This window comes from Schistocerca piceifrons, chromosome 11 (genome assembly GCF_021461385.2).
Source record: "Schistocerca piceifrons isolate TAMUIC-IGC-003096 chromosome 11, iqSchPice1.1, whole genome shotgun sequence".
In the NCBI taxonomy this organism is placed as follows: domain Eukaryota; kingdom Metazoa; phylum Arthropoda; class Insecta; order Orthoptera; family Acrididae; genus Schistocerca; species Schistocerca piceifrons.
Window position 1 is genome coordinate 128,482,542 of NC_060148.1, and position 13,227 is coordinate 128,495,768.

General features: G+C 42.1%; 1 protein-coding gene across 2 annotated transcripts in view; it reads left to right on the forward strand.

Annotated features, from left to right (window-relative positions):
• The window catches only part of LOC124720147 (sorting nexin-13-like), a 411,803-nt gene that overhangs the window by 105,764 nt on the left and 292,812 nt on the right, over window positions 1-13,227 (forward strand). The gene's annotated exons all lie outside the window — the stretch shown is intronic.

The following is a 13,227-nucleotide window of genomic DNA, read 5'->3' on the forward strand; positions in this document are numbered from 1 at the left end:
TTTCTTTCCAAGCGAAAGCAGTCTGTAGTATTCCTATCAGTTTTGCTAGGCAATCTGAATGTAGTTCATAGATGGTTTCCTACACTCACCTGGGCGAAAGTTGGGCCGGTTGACCATCTGTAGAATGTTAACAAATACTGACTAATATTATTTGTGACAAAATACTTCCCCAAATGTGGCAGTATATGCTTGAAGAGCAGGTGATTGTCACCGAACAATTACACTGCTTGGCAGTTTCTAAGGAACAGAGACATTTTTCGATGGGGATAATCACAGGCAATGGTGGGTGACACAAAACAAAGTACGTACATAATACAAGATGAAGCGTTGTATTTATAACAAAAAATGGTACAGTTTTCACCGTACTGGAAAGCAGGATAACACACAAAGGATGATATCGGACACTTACAAGGGAACCCCCCCCCCCTCCCCGAATTTAGTTATAAGTTGACGCAGTGGATAGGCCTCGAAAAACGGAACACAGATCAATCGAGAAAACAGGAAGAAGTTGTGTGGAACTATGAAAAAAAATAAGCAAAATATAAATATACAAACTGAGTAGTCCACACACAAGATAGGGAACATCAAGGATAATGTGAGCTCAGGATCGCTGTGGTCCCGTGGTTAGCGCGAGCACCTGCGGAACGAGAAGTTCTTGGTTCAAGTCTTCTCTCAAGTGAAAAGTTTACTTTCTTTATTTTCGCAAAGTTATGATCTGTCCATTCGCTCATTGACGTCTCTGTTCACTGTAATAAGTTTAGTGTCTGTGTTTCGCGACCGCACCGAAAAACCGTGCGAGTAGTAGACGAAAGGACGTGCCTCTCCAACAGGAACCGAAAACATTTGACCGCAAGGTCATAGGTCAACCGATTCCTCCACAGGAAACCACGTCTGATATATTCTATACGGCACTGGTGACGTCATGTGCGTCACAGGACAGGAATATGTTGTCGACCCACCTAAATTGTATGCTTGGCGAATGGGTAAAAAGATTTTCTACCTTGCCCGATTTACGTTTTCTTATGGATGTGATAATCACTCCCAAAAAAGTGATGAAAACATAAGAGTTTGTCACATAAACTACAACAGTTTCACAGTCGCACAGTTTTCCCTGTGCTCTGTCAAAATATATGTTTTTAACGCTTTCAAATTTTTCCGTGTGTAGACCGTCAAATCCTGCATATGTCCAAGCAAATCTGAACATGTCCTGGAATTTTGGAGAGCGAAGTTGATTATGTGTGAGTGCCTGAACTTTGATAATTGACACACGATCACGTAAACAATACTACTCTGTGAACCTGTGGAGCTTCACAAAATAATTGTCTTAAAATAAAAAATTAAACTTTTCACTCAAGGGAAGACTTGAACCAAGGACCTCTTGTTCCACAGCAGCTCTCGCTGACCACGGTGCTCCTGAGCTCACATTATCCTTTATGTTGCCTATCTTGCGCATGGACTACTCAGTTTGTATATTTTGCTTATTTTTTTCATAGTTCCACACAACTTCATCCTGTTTTCTCGATTGAGCTGTGTTGAGCTTTTCAAGGCCTATCCACTGTGCCAACTTATAATTAAATCTGAGGGGGGTGCGATGGGGTGGTTCCCTTGTTAGCAAGGAATATGCCCTCATCAGGCACTAATGACCCTTTTTGCACGTGTTATTCGTGCTGGCTGTGAAACTGTTCAGGACCCATCGGGGAGGATATTGTCTCACTCGTCTCGCGAGGCATTTTCAGTTCTCGTACATTTCAGGGAGGGACTGTCCATCGAGAGATGCATCTACCGAGAGCATGATCCGAGGTGCGTTCTGTAGGGTTTGGGTTCAAGGAGTACACAGACCTTTCCGCACACACGGTATCTTCACTTTCTAGTGTGTCACACATCATCAGCCCTTTGTGGACAGGCATTGTCATCCACAGACAGAAGTCAGGACGTGCCAGCCCCTAAATGGCAGGGAGGATACAAAATAATCTCCATGCAATACTGCTCAGCTGTAACAGTACCTCACGTAAACGTTCAATGGTCCGTCAATATTCTGTGGTGTGTAACGTATTCCCCTATCCCCCCACATTAACTGGTGGCTAGAATCACTTCCCACACTCAAGCGATATTTGTCACAGGACATCCCTCTGGACCACTATCCTTGACCCAGTCCGACCATTCCGTAGCTCGTGGTCTAGTGGCTTGTGTTGCTGCCTCTGGATCGCGGCTCCCAGGTTCGATTCCTGGCCGGGTTGGGGATTTTTTCTGCCTGGAGTCTGGGTGTTTGTGTTGTCCTCATCATTTCATCCTCATCATTATTTGTGGCAGTGGCATTGGATTGTGAAAAAAATGGACTGCATAAAAATTAGGACTTTGTATGGGTGCTGATGACTGCAGTTGAGCGCCCCACAAACAGAATGTCATCATAATCGTCTTGGCTCCCTACCCCAAAGAACTCTTTCTTGGTGACAGTGTGGTTGAAATGGGATACATTTGGCAGGCTGCTGAGCAACTTGATTTAATAACTGGAAAATGGTTCTGGTATACACATGAATACCAGTAGCAGTTGCAGGGTCTGTAATGATCTGCTTAGAAGTGACACTCTGTGAACAAAAGTATCCGGACACACCCAAAAACATATGTTTTTCATATTAGGTGCATTGTGCCACCACCTACTGCCAAGTACTCGATATCAGCAACCTCAGTAGTCATTAGACATCTTGAGAGAACAGACTGCAGCGCCCGCGGAACTCACGGACTTCGAATGTGGTCCGGTGATAGGGTGTCACTTGTCATACATCTGTAGGCAAGATTTCTACACTCCTAAACATCCCTAGGTCCACTGTTTTCGATTGTGATAGTGAAGCGGAAACGTGAAGGGAAACATGGCACAAAAGCGTACAGGCCGACCTCGTGTGTTGACTGACAGAGACCCCCGACTGTTGAAGAGGGTCGTAATGTATAATAGGCAGACATTTATCCAGACCACGACACAGGAATCCCAAACTGCATCAGCATCTACTGCAAATACTATGACAGTTAGACGGGAGGTGAGAAAACTTGCATTTCATGGTCAAGCGGCTGCTCATAAGTCACACATCACGCCGGTAAATGCCTAATGACACCTCGCTCAGTGTAATGAGCGTAAACATTGGACGACTGAACATTGGAAAAAGTTGTGTGGAGTGGCGAATCATGCTCCACAATGTGGCGATCCAATAGCAGGGTGTGGATATGGCGAATGCCCGGCGAATGTCATCTGCCAGTGTGTGTAGTGCCAACAGTAAAATTCAGAGGTGGTGGTGTTATGGTGTGGTTATGTTTTTTGTGGAGGGGGCTTGCACTCCTTGTTTTGGATGGCACTATCATAACAATCAGGGATATATGCTCTGGACTTCAATTTGTGGGGGGGGGGGTTCCAAATTCATATTCTTGAGGGAAAAATCTTCTTTTACAAAGTGCCTAGCATCCAGGGCATGTTGGTCTATCGATTATTCATTTGATTTTTAAGCATATCCTTTTTGATTTTTGAACACATTCTGAGTTGATTCCCAAATGAATCATCAGTTCATTTTTGATTGCGTGCATAGTGTAAGTGTATCGCTTATTGCAGAAACCACGTAAGTACGCTTTTCCAGGTTGTTGGGGGGGGGGGGGGGGGAAAAAAAAAAAAAAAAAAAAAAAAAAAAAAAAAAAAAAAAACTGAGTAGCATTGTAAGTTGAAGTCTGAGCTCTTTCTAATATTTTTGAACGAACCTTTAAGGTGCTAGAAATATGTACAAAACACGAAATAATTTTAGAGAAATTTACTATGCTATAAACAATTTCTTAAAATATTGCACTTAGGTTGTTCCTGTGTTTCTGAAATAAACCACTTTTCCTAATAATTCCTGTAGCAATAATGTAGAAATAGACAGGTAAATTGATTAATCTTTGCATGTTTTAAGATGAAAGATTAAGTAAATAACACCACACTATTTATAAAAATGTAACAGGCACACATTAGTGACCCACAAAATACAAATTTGTACAGTAAATGCCTTTCTGGCTTTATTCAGCCTCTGGCATGTCTTCGACCATTTTGTTCTCGCTTATTGGCCATTTAATGATGCTGTCAAAATTCTTCATAACCAACAATGTAGTCCATTAATTTTATCAGCTCATAAAGTTTTTGATTGGAACCAAAAATCAAAAATTACGTTGTAAGTCATTGTAATGCTACGAAATATTGGTTTTACTTGCTCACTAATTTGACATCTGAGTAATAACATTACTGTAATAAACATACCTTTCCCAAGGGATAAGCCCTCTCAGAAGGTAGTTCAGGTGGGCTGTCAGTTTTCAATACAGTGAAAGTAGATGAAAATCCTCCAATAAACGCCTTTGCCACAACTTCTCCTTGAGTATCTTTAGAGTACAGAAACTTTGTCACTAGATACTCTGAACGACTACTTATGTTCGCTGGGTACATCCCTGCCTGATGTTTCAACAGAGTTTGTAGTTTTCTTGTATGACGTAGGCCACCAACGTTTGAAATTTAAATCATCATCCGAGGTAAGATGATAAACAGAAAAACGTCGGGATGCACTTGCCCTAAACATGAGTGCAGAATACTGATGTGGAGTATAAATTTCATTCACCTTCCTGAAGAGCTGTTTAATACTTCCAAAATCCCTGTCATAAGGCGAAAAACCAAAATCCCTGTCATAAGGCGAAAAAGAGTGTTCACGGACTGAAAGTTATATATAATTGTCTCAAACCGACTTCTTTCACAGAGATTCGATAAGAATCGCCCGACTGTGTGTTTCTTGTTTTGAGCCGTTGGCCCATCACACAACTATATGAGGTGCTTGACATTTGATGGAATTTCAGTGTCATAGTAATGTAGCAGCATAGAACAGACTTCATCTGGACCTTTGCGGAGGTGGAGGCCTGGTGGGTAATGGGAAGAGAGGATATATTGAAGGGCAAGTTCCCATCCCCGGAGTTCTGATAGGTTGGTGTTAGTGGGAAATATCCAGATACCCCGGACGGTGTAACACTGTGCCGAGATGTGCTGGCCGTGCACCGAGGCATGTTTAGCCACAGGGTGATCCTCATTACCAACAAACACTGTCTGCCTGTGTCCATTCATGCGAATGGACAGTTTGTTGCTGGTCATTCCCACATAGAAAGCTTCACAGTGTAGGCAGGTCAGTTCGTAAATCACGTGGGTGCTTTCACATGTGGCTCTGCCTTTGATCGTGTACACCTTCCGGGTTACAGGACTGGAGTAGGTGGTGGTGAGAGGGTGCATGGGACAGGTTTTACACCGGGGGCAGTTGCAAGGGTAGGAGCCAGCGGGTAGGGAAGGTGGTTTGGGGATTTCATAGGGATGAACCGAGAGGTTATGAAGGTTAGGTGGACAGTGGAAAGACACCCTTGGTGGAGTGGGGAGGATTTCGTGAAGGATGGATCTCATTTGGGGCCAGGATTTGAGGAAGTCGTATCCCTGCTGGAGAGCCACATTCAGAGTCTGATCCAGTCCCGGAAAGTATCCTGTCACAAGTGGGGCACTTTTGGGGTTCTTGTGTGGGAAGTTCTGGGTTTGAGGGGATGAGGAGGTGGCACTGGTTATTTGCTTCTGTACCAGGTCGGGAGGGTAGTTGCGGGATGCGAAAGCTGTTTTCATGTTGTTGGTGTAAAGGTTCAGGGATTCAGGACTGGAGCAGATTCATTTGCCACGAAGACCTAGGCTGTAGGGAAGGGACTGTTTGATATGGAATGGGTGGCAGCTGTCATAATGGAGGTATTGTTGCTTGTTGGTGGGTTTGATGTGGACGGATGTGTGAAGCTGGCCATTGGACAGAGGGATTTCAACGTCAAGGAAAGTGGCATGGGATTTGGAGTAGGACCAGGTGAATCTGATGGAACCAAAGGAGTTGAGGTTGGATAGGAAATTCTGGAGTTCTTCTTCACTGTGAGTCCAGATCATGAAGATGTCATCAATAAATCTGTACCAAACTCTGGGTTTGCAGGCTTGGGTAACCAAGAAGGCTTCCTCTAAGGGACCCATAAATAGGTTGGCATACGAGGGGGCCATCCTGGTACCCATGGCTGTTCCCTTTAATTGTTGGTATGTCTGGCCTTCAAAAGTGAAGAAGTTGTGAGTCAGGATGAAGCTGGCTAAGGTAATGAGGAAAGAGGTTTTAGGTAGGGTGGCAGGTGATCGGCGCGAGAGGAAGTGCTCCATCGCAGCAAGGCCCTGGACGTGCGGGATATTTGTGTATAAGGAAATGGCATCAATGGTTACAAGGATGGTTTCCGGGGGTAACAGACTGGGTAAGGATTCCAGGCGTTCGAGAAAGTGGTTGTGTCTTTGATGAAGGATGGGAGACTGCATGTAATGGGTTGAAGGTGTTGATCTATGTAGGCAGAGATACGTTCTGTGGGGGGCTTGGTAACCAGCTACAATGGGGCGGCCGGGATGATTGGGTTTGTGAATTTTAGGAAGTAGGTAGAAGGTAGGGGTGCAGGGTGTCGGTGGGGTCAGGAGGTTGGTGGAGTCAGGTGAAAGGTTTTGTTGGGGGCCTAAGGGTCTGAGGATTCCTTGAAGCTCCGCCTGGACATCGGGAATGGGATTACCTTGGCAAACTTTGAATGTGGTGTTGTCTGAAAGCTGACGCAGTCCCTCAGCCACATACTCCCAATGATCAAGTACCACGGTTGTGGAACCCTTGTCCGCCGGAAGAATGATGATGTATCTGTTAGCCTTCAGATCACGGATAGCCTGGGCTTCAGCAGTGGTGATGTTGTGAGTAGGATTAAGGTTTTTGAAGAAGGATTGAGAGGCAAGAGTGGAAGTGAGAAATTCCTGGAAGGTTTGGAGAGGGTGATTTTGAGGAAGAGGAAGTGGGTTACACTGTGACGGAGGACAGAACTGTTCCAGGCAGGGTTCAATTTGGATAGTGTCTTGGGGAGTAGGATCATTAGGAGTAGGATTAGGATTATTTTTCTTCGTGGCAAAGTGATATTTCCAGCGGCGAGTACGAGTGTAGGGCAGTATATCTTTGACGAGGGCTGTTTGGTTGAATCTGGGACTAGGGCTGAAGGTGAGGCCTTTGGATAGGACAGAGGTTTCGGATTGGGAGAGAGGTTTGGAGGAAAGGTTAACTACAGAATTAGGGTATTGTGGTTCCAGATTGCGTTGATTAGAAGTTTGAGGTTTTGGGGGGAGAGGAGCTGGAAGTGGGAGATTGAGTAGATGGGAGAGACTGGGTCTGTGTGCAATGAGAGGAGGTTGTGGTTTGCTGGAAAGGTCGTGGATAAATATATGGGGAGATTTATATTTATATTTTTATTTTCATCCAATGGCCAGCTTCGCACATCCGTCCACATCAAACCTACCAACAAGCAACAGTACCTCCATTATGACAACTGCCACTCATTCCGTATTAAACGGTCCCTTCCCTACAGCCTAGGTCTTCGTGGTAAGCGAATCTTCTCCAGTCCCGAATCGCTGAACCATTACACCAACAACGTGAAAACAGCTTTCGCATCCCGCAACTACCCTCCCGACCTGGTACAGAAGTAAATTACCAGAGCCACTTCCTCATCCCCTCAAACCCAGAACCTCCCACACAAGAACCCCAAAAGTGCCCCACTTGTGACAGGATACTTTCCAGGACTGGATCAGACTTTGAATGTGGCTCTCCAGCAGGGATACGACTTCCTCAAATCCTGGCCTGAAATGAGATCCATCCTTCATGAAATCCTCCCCACTCCACCAAGAGTGTCTTTCCACCGTCCACCTGACCTTCGTAACCTCTTGGTTCATCTCTATGAAATCCCCAAACCAACTTACCTACCCTCTGGCTCCTACCCTTGTGATCGCCGCCGGTGTAAAACCTGTCCCGTGCACCCTCCCACCACCACCTACTCCAGTCCTGTAACCCGGAAAGTGTACACGATCAAAGGCAGAGCCACGTGTGAAAGCACCCACGTGATTTACCAACTGACCCGCCTACACTGTGAAGCTTTCTATGTGGGAATGACCAGCAACAAACTGTCCATTCGCATGAATGGACACAGGCAGACAGTGTTTGTTGGTAATGAGGATCACCCTGTGGCTAAACGTGCCTCGGTGCACGGCCAGCACATCTCGGCACAGTGTTACACCGTCCGGGTTATCTGGATACTTCCCACTAACACCAACCTGTCAGAACTCCGGAGCAGGGAACTTGCCCTTCAATATATCCTCTCTTACTGTTACCCACCAGGCCTCAACCTCCGCTAATTTCAAGTTATCGCCGCTCGTACCTCACCTGTCATTCAACAACATCTTTGCCCCTGTACTTCCGCCTCGACTGACATCTCTGCCCAAACTCGTTGCTTTTACATATGTCTGCTTGTGTGTGTGTGTGTGTGTGTGTGTGTGTGTGTGTGTGTGTGTGTGTATATATACCCGTCCTTTTTTCCCCCTAAGGTAAGTCTTTCCGCTCCCGGGATTGGAATGACTCCTTACCCCCTCCCTTAAAACCCACTTCCTTTCGTCTTTCCCTCTCCTTCCCTCTTTCCTGATGAAGCAACCGTGGGTTGGGAAAGCTTGAATTTTGTGTTTGTGTTTGTCATTGTTTCTATCAATGTACCAATGCTTTTGTTTGGTACGTTACATCATCTTTGTTTTTTTATACATAAGTCAAATGTCAGTGCCATAGTGTCGTCTTTGTTCTGAGATGCTTCTTTCATAGCTGAATAATATTTTTTGGATCTCCTGTTACGCAAAACCATTTTAGCTGCTACATTCCACTTAGCATTTTCGCTCAGATCTTTGTCTTTCAGTTTTACAGATAATCTTTCAGATGTTGAGCAAACATCAACTTGTTGCCTACCAAGCGAATATGAGAAGTTCTCTTTGAAGTATTTGTAGTAGAAACTATACTTAACTCTGTCTTATAGATGAGGATAATGTAGAATGAACATATAGTACATTTTTACAACCTCAAGTCATGTGTCGAGGTATTTTATAATGGGTGACTTTTACATCAAACATCTCAATTCGTTTATGAATGCGTACACAAATTTCACCTGGAGCACAGTTTTCACTTTTTGACTTCCCCCTCCTCTCCACTGGGCCTTTATTATGGACAGAACATTTATTGATTCTCTTAATTTTGCTGTCTGAAATGCCAAAAACTTGCAAGAAAACATTTCTACATACTCGAGTTGGAACACCATTCAGTTTTAAATTGTATTTACAAGAGTGTGATTTTTTTGTTGTTACATAATTCATAAATAGGCATGTCAGCGTTTTCTTGAATCTCATCATGACCTTGTTCCTCTATGTTAGGGGTTTTATGCCTACATTTTACTAGCATAACCTCAGCCAATGTTTGGAAGTAGTTGTCTTGCGTGTTTATGCTCTTCAAAGAATAAAAGTTATTCCAGAGTACCTGTGTAGATTCTTCAGTAAGTTTTGAATAACATTTACAGTTACAGTTTCAGTTTACAATGTTTGGTGGGGCTTTCTGGGCGACTTCTTTTCCTTTGTGGGACACGTACCTCAGTCATTGCATTCTAGCTTTCCGGACAATGTTCCAATTGTATTTGTCTCCATGTCTCTTTCCACATTTACGCTTAGGATTAGGTTCATTGTATGAACTGTCAGACATGGTTTAAGAAATGCACACTACTTAATAACCACTAAATACACCTATATTTTCACTACAAAAACACACTCGATCACTCCATGTTTATTACCATAACAACAGAAGACTCAGTAAAAACAAAAGAACAGTCATGAAACACGTAATCCTAACAGGGCCACCAACTGCCATGAGTGATAGAATGAATTTACTGCAGAAAGAACCTGAGTGATGGTGCTTGGATTCTTTCTGAAATAAACACATTATTTACACAGCTCCCTAATAGCAGTTCTTATATGGAATATAGGCTGTTTCTGCAATAAACAATGTATTTATATCCAAATAGTAATATCCCATCGAAATCTCCATTTTGTTAAAAGTGTCACGATTTAGTGATGATGTATCTGCCAAAGGAATCCCTGTCACATCTAGAAATAAATGTACCTGCAGACAAAAGGGGACGCAGTTACACGATCTGAGCGGAATAAAGCTGAACGAGATAATACCAATAGCCAGTTGTTTATGTGGTTGACTGGGTTTGCGAATGATCTACGTTGTTATAATTACTAGCAATATCCATAGATTCAGATTACCAGAGCAGAAATAAATGACTAACAGGTAAGAAACAGACAAAAAATTTTTGACCAGTTCGCTACGATAGTAAGTGCCAGTTGTAAAGTCCCCAGCTAGCAGCCACTTAAGTTTTATTCTGGGAGTAGTGTGGAAAACGCCTTCTACGAACTCATAATAACGCGTAATCGGAGAATAAGTTGTGACACTGGCAGGAATGTTACACAGTTAGTGATGACAAGATTGTTTGTTAGAATGAGAAAGGAGAATAAATGGAGACATCATACAAATTGTGGAAGAATATGACGATTCCAAATTTATATAAAAATTTCATACTATTACTGCTGCTGCTGCTATGATTGCTATTACTTTTCGATCTCGTGCTTGAGAAGCCGGAGCGTGTGAATGAAATGTGAAACTATTTCCTAACCTAACACTTTTTGCTCGTAGTAGGTCTAACAGGCATTTGATATTGGTACTCTGTGAATTATATTCTGTCGTATTATAAAAATGACCATTTGTGCTAAAACAGCCTCATTTATTTGGTGTGTGTTACAATTGCTGCAATATTAGACAGGCCTATTTCTTTTTATCTAGCAGCCAGTGACAAAATAGACGTAATCGGATCGAGAAACCACACCAATCTTGGGTTCTATTTGTATTAACAGCTTCTTCAGTATTAGACAGAGACATTTTGTTTTTTCACGTAGCAAAATGTTTGACGAACTTTTATGGGGTAATAGATTCTTTTGCAGAAAGGAAAGCACGCCATGTAAAGCTGCAGCAAGATCAGTGAGAAAAAAATGCTCAGACTTAAGGAATGAAGAAATGTTTACTGTCTTTCTTGTCTCTCTCTCTCTCTTTTTTTTTTTTTAAACAATAATTGATAGGGTTATTAAAAGAAAAAAGAAAAAAAAAGGTTAGGGCAGGATGTCAAACCAGCCGACTGGTAGCAAGAGAGGCACCACAGGACATTTTAATTTCAGCTGTCGTGAATACAGTTTGATGACATCCATTACAAAATATACATGTTTGAATTCTACAGAGCGAAATACAGTGGCGTGTGATAGAAGAATGCTGTGTGAAGAGGTGTGGCACTGCACTTTTGCGCACTTAAGACCAAATAACATCTCCTCAAACACTTACATTTTGTATATCATATTCTTCAGAAAGATGTGCGGTACAAAATGAACATATTTTTGAAAAGTCGATTTTTACCATTTTTGGCGTCCTACCTCAAATACTCGAGGGAGGGGGCCAGAGGGCCCCAGTATCTACTATTGCCCCAGTTCATAAATATCGTAGATCCGGGACTGATACATAGAGCAGTCTGAGTTGTAGTGGGGAGGTGGGTAGTCTCTACGTGACCTTTTATTACGTTTAGTGATTTTGCTGTTTCCTCTTCATTTATTGCTCTTACATCAAATAAAAACACAAATTTCTGTGGCCGGGAGCTATAAAGTGAATTAAAATAGATCCACATAATTAGCGGAAGGCTAAAATATTTTATTAGTTTCAGATTTTATTTTATTTTCTCGTTTATGACAGTCAAATATTATTCGCCTTGCGGAACAATTAAGTTATTTTTAGAAGGTTAGCATTGGCCGTTATATTGATGGTTTATTGACAGCAAAATTGATTCTCAATCACATAGTGGACATCATCAGTGCTGTCAATAAACCATCAATATTACGGCCAATGCTGACCTTCCTTCTAATTTCATGTATATGGTCGTTGTGCACACAGCACTCTACGGAGTAGTCAATTGGTAAAGTTATTTTTGTCGGTTGGCTGAAGAAATTTGGCTTTTATTAATATTTTCTGCTGAGGCAGTCAATTTATTTGAAACAAAGGTTAGTTTCAACTGTTTGTTGCATTTCAAGTGCGCGTTTTCATCTTCTAGCATGTATGACATAATGTCATTATGAAGAACCAAACTTGAGATAATAACAGTACTGGTATTCCAAGAAAATTTGCATCCGAATGTGGACATACGAATGTGCACTTGAAGCTGGATTATGCATTTTAGTATGGTTCACGAAATTCCGATGCTCTTGGAGTATTCTCTGATGTCTTGTTTATTTTATGACATAAGGTATGATCTTTTAATGTTTTACACGTCCGTGCATACAGGCTTCCTAAGTCATGGTAGCTGCGCAAGTGCTACTTGGTATTTTTTGTGATCTCTCCAAAGCCTTTGATTATGTAGATCATGTTATGCATGTAGAAAAACTCGAGTTGTATGGAAGTGATGGTTTTCTACACAGCTCATTTGAATTGTGCTGAATGCAAAAGGTTGTGCTGAATAATTCAGACAGTGTCAGAAAGATGGAAAATTTTAGTGACTGAAGTAAAATCACAAAAGAAGTACCACAGGGTTCAATTTTGGGTACATTCCTGTGACTTTAACATTCTACAAGGACAAGTGATACTTTTTGCAGATGATACTAGTGTTATAATAAATCCTATTAGAGAGGAAGCAACAGAATAGTTAGTACATGATATTTTCCAAAGAATTATTAGGTAGCTGTGCAAGAAATAGCCATACCAACAGGTGATGTATCACATAAACCAGAGCCAGTAAGTAGGGTAGAATGCTCCAAATTTTTGGATGTACATATTGATGTAAAATGGTACTGGAAGAAGCATATTACTGGGCTTCTCAAACAATTAAGTTCAGCTATGTTTGCTCTTCATGTAATTGCTAATCTTGGAAACAAACATATCAACCAGCTGACATATTTTGTGGATTTCCACTGAGTAATATTGCGTGGAATAATTTTCTGGGGTAACTCATCACTTAGAAAGTATTGATTCCACAGAAGTGAGAAGTAAGAATAGTATGTGGTGTTTATCCATAGATGTCATGGAGGTACCTCTTCAAGGAGCTAGGCATTTCAACTGTGTCATCACAGTATATATTTTCTCTAATGAGAGGGAAACATTCCACGTGGGAAAAATATATCTAAAAACAAATATGATGTAACTTACCAAACGAAAGTGTTGGTATGTTGATAGAAAACCTCCTCTATCAACATACCAATGCTTTCGT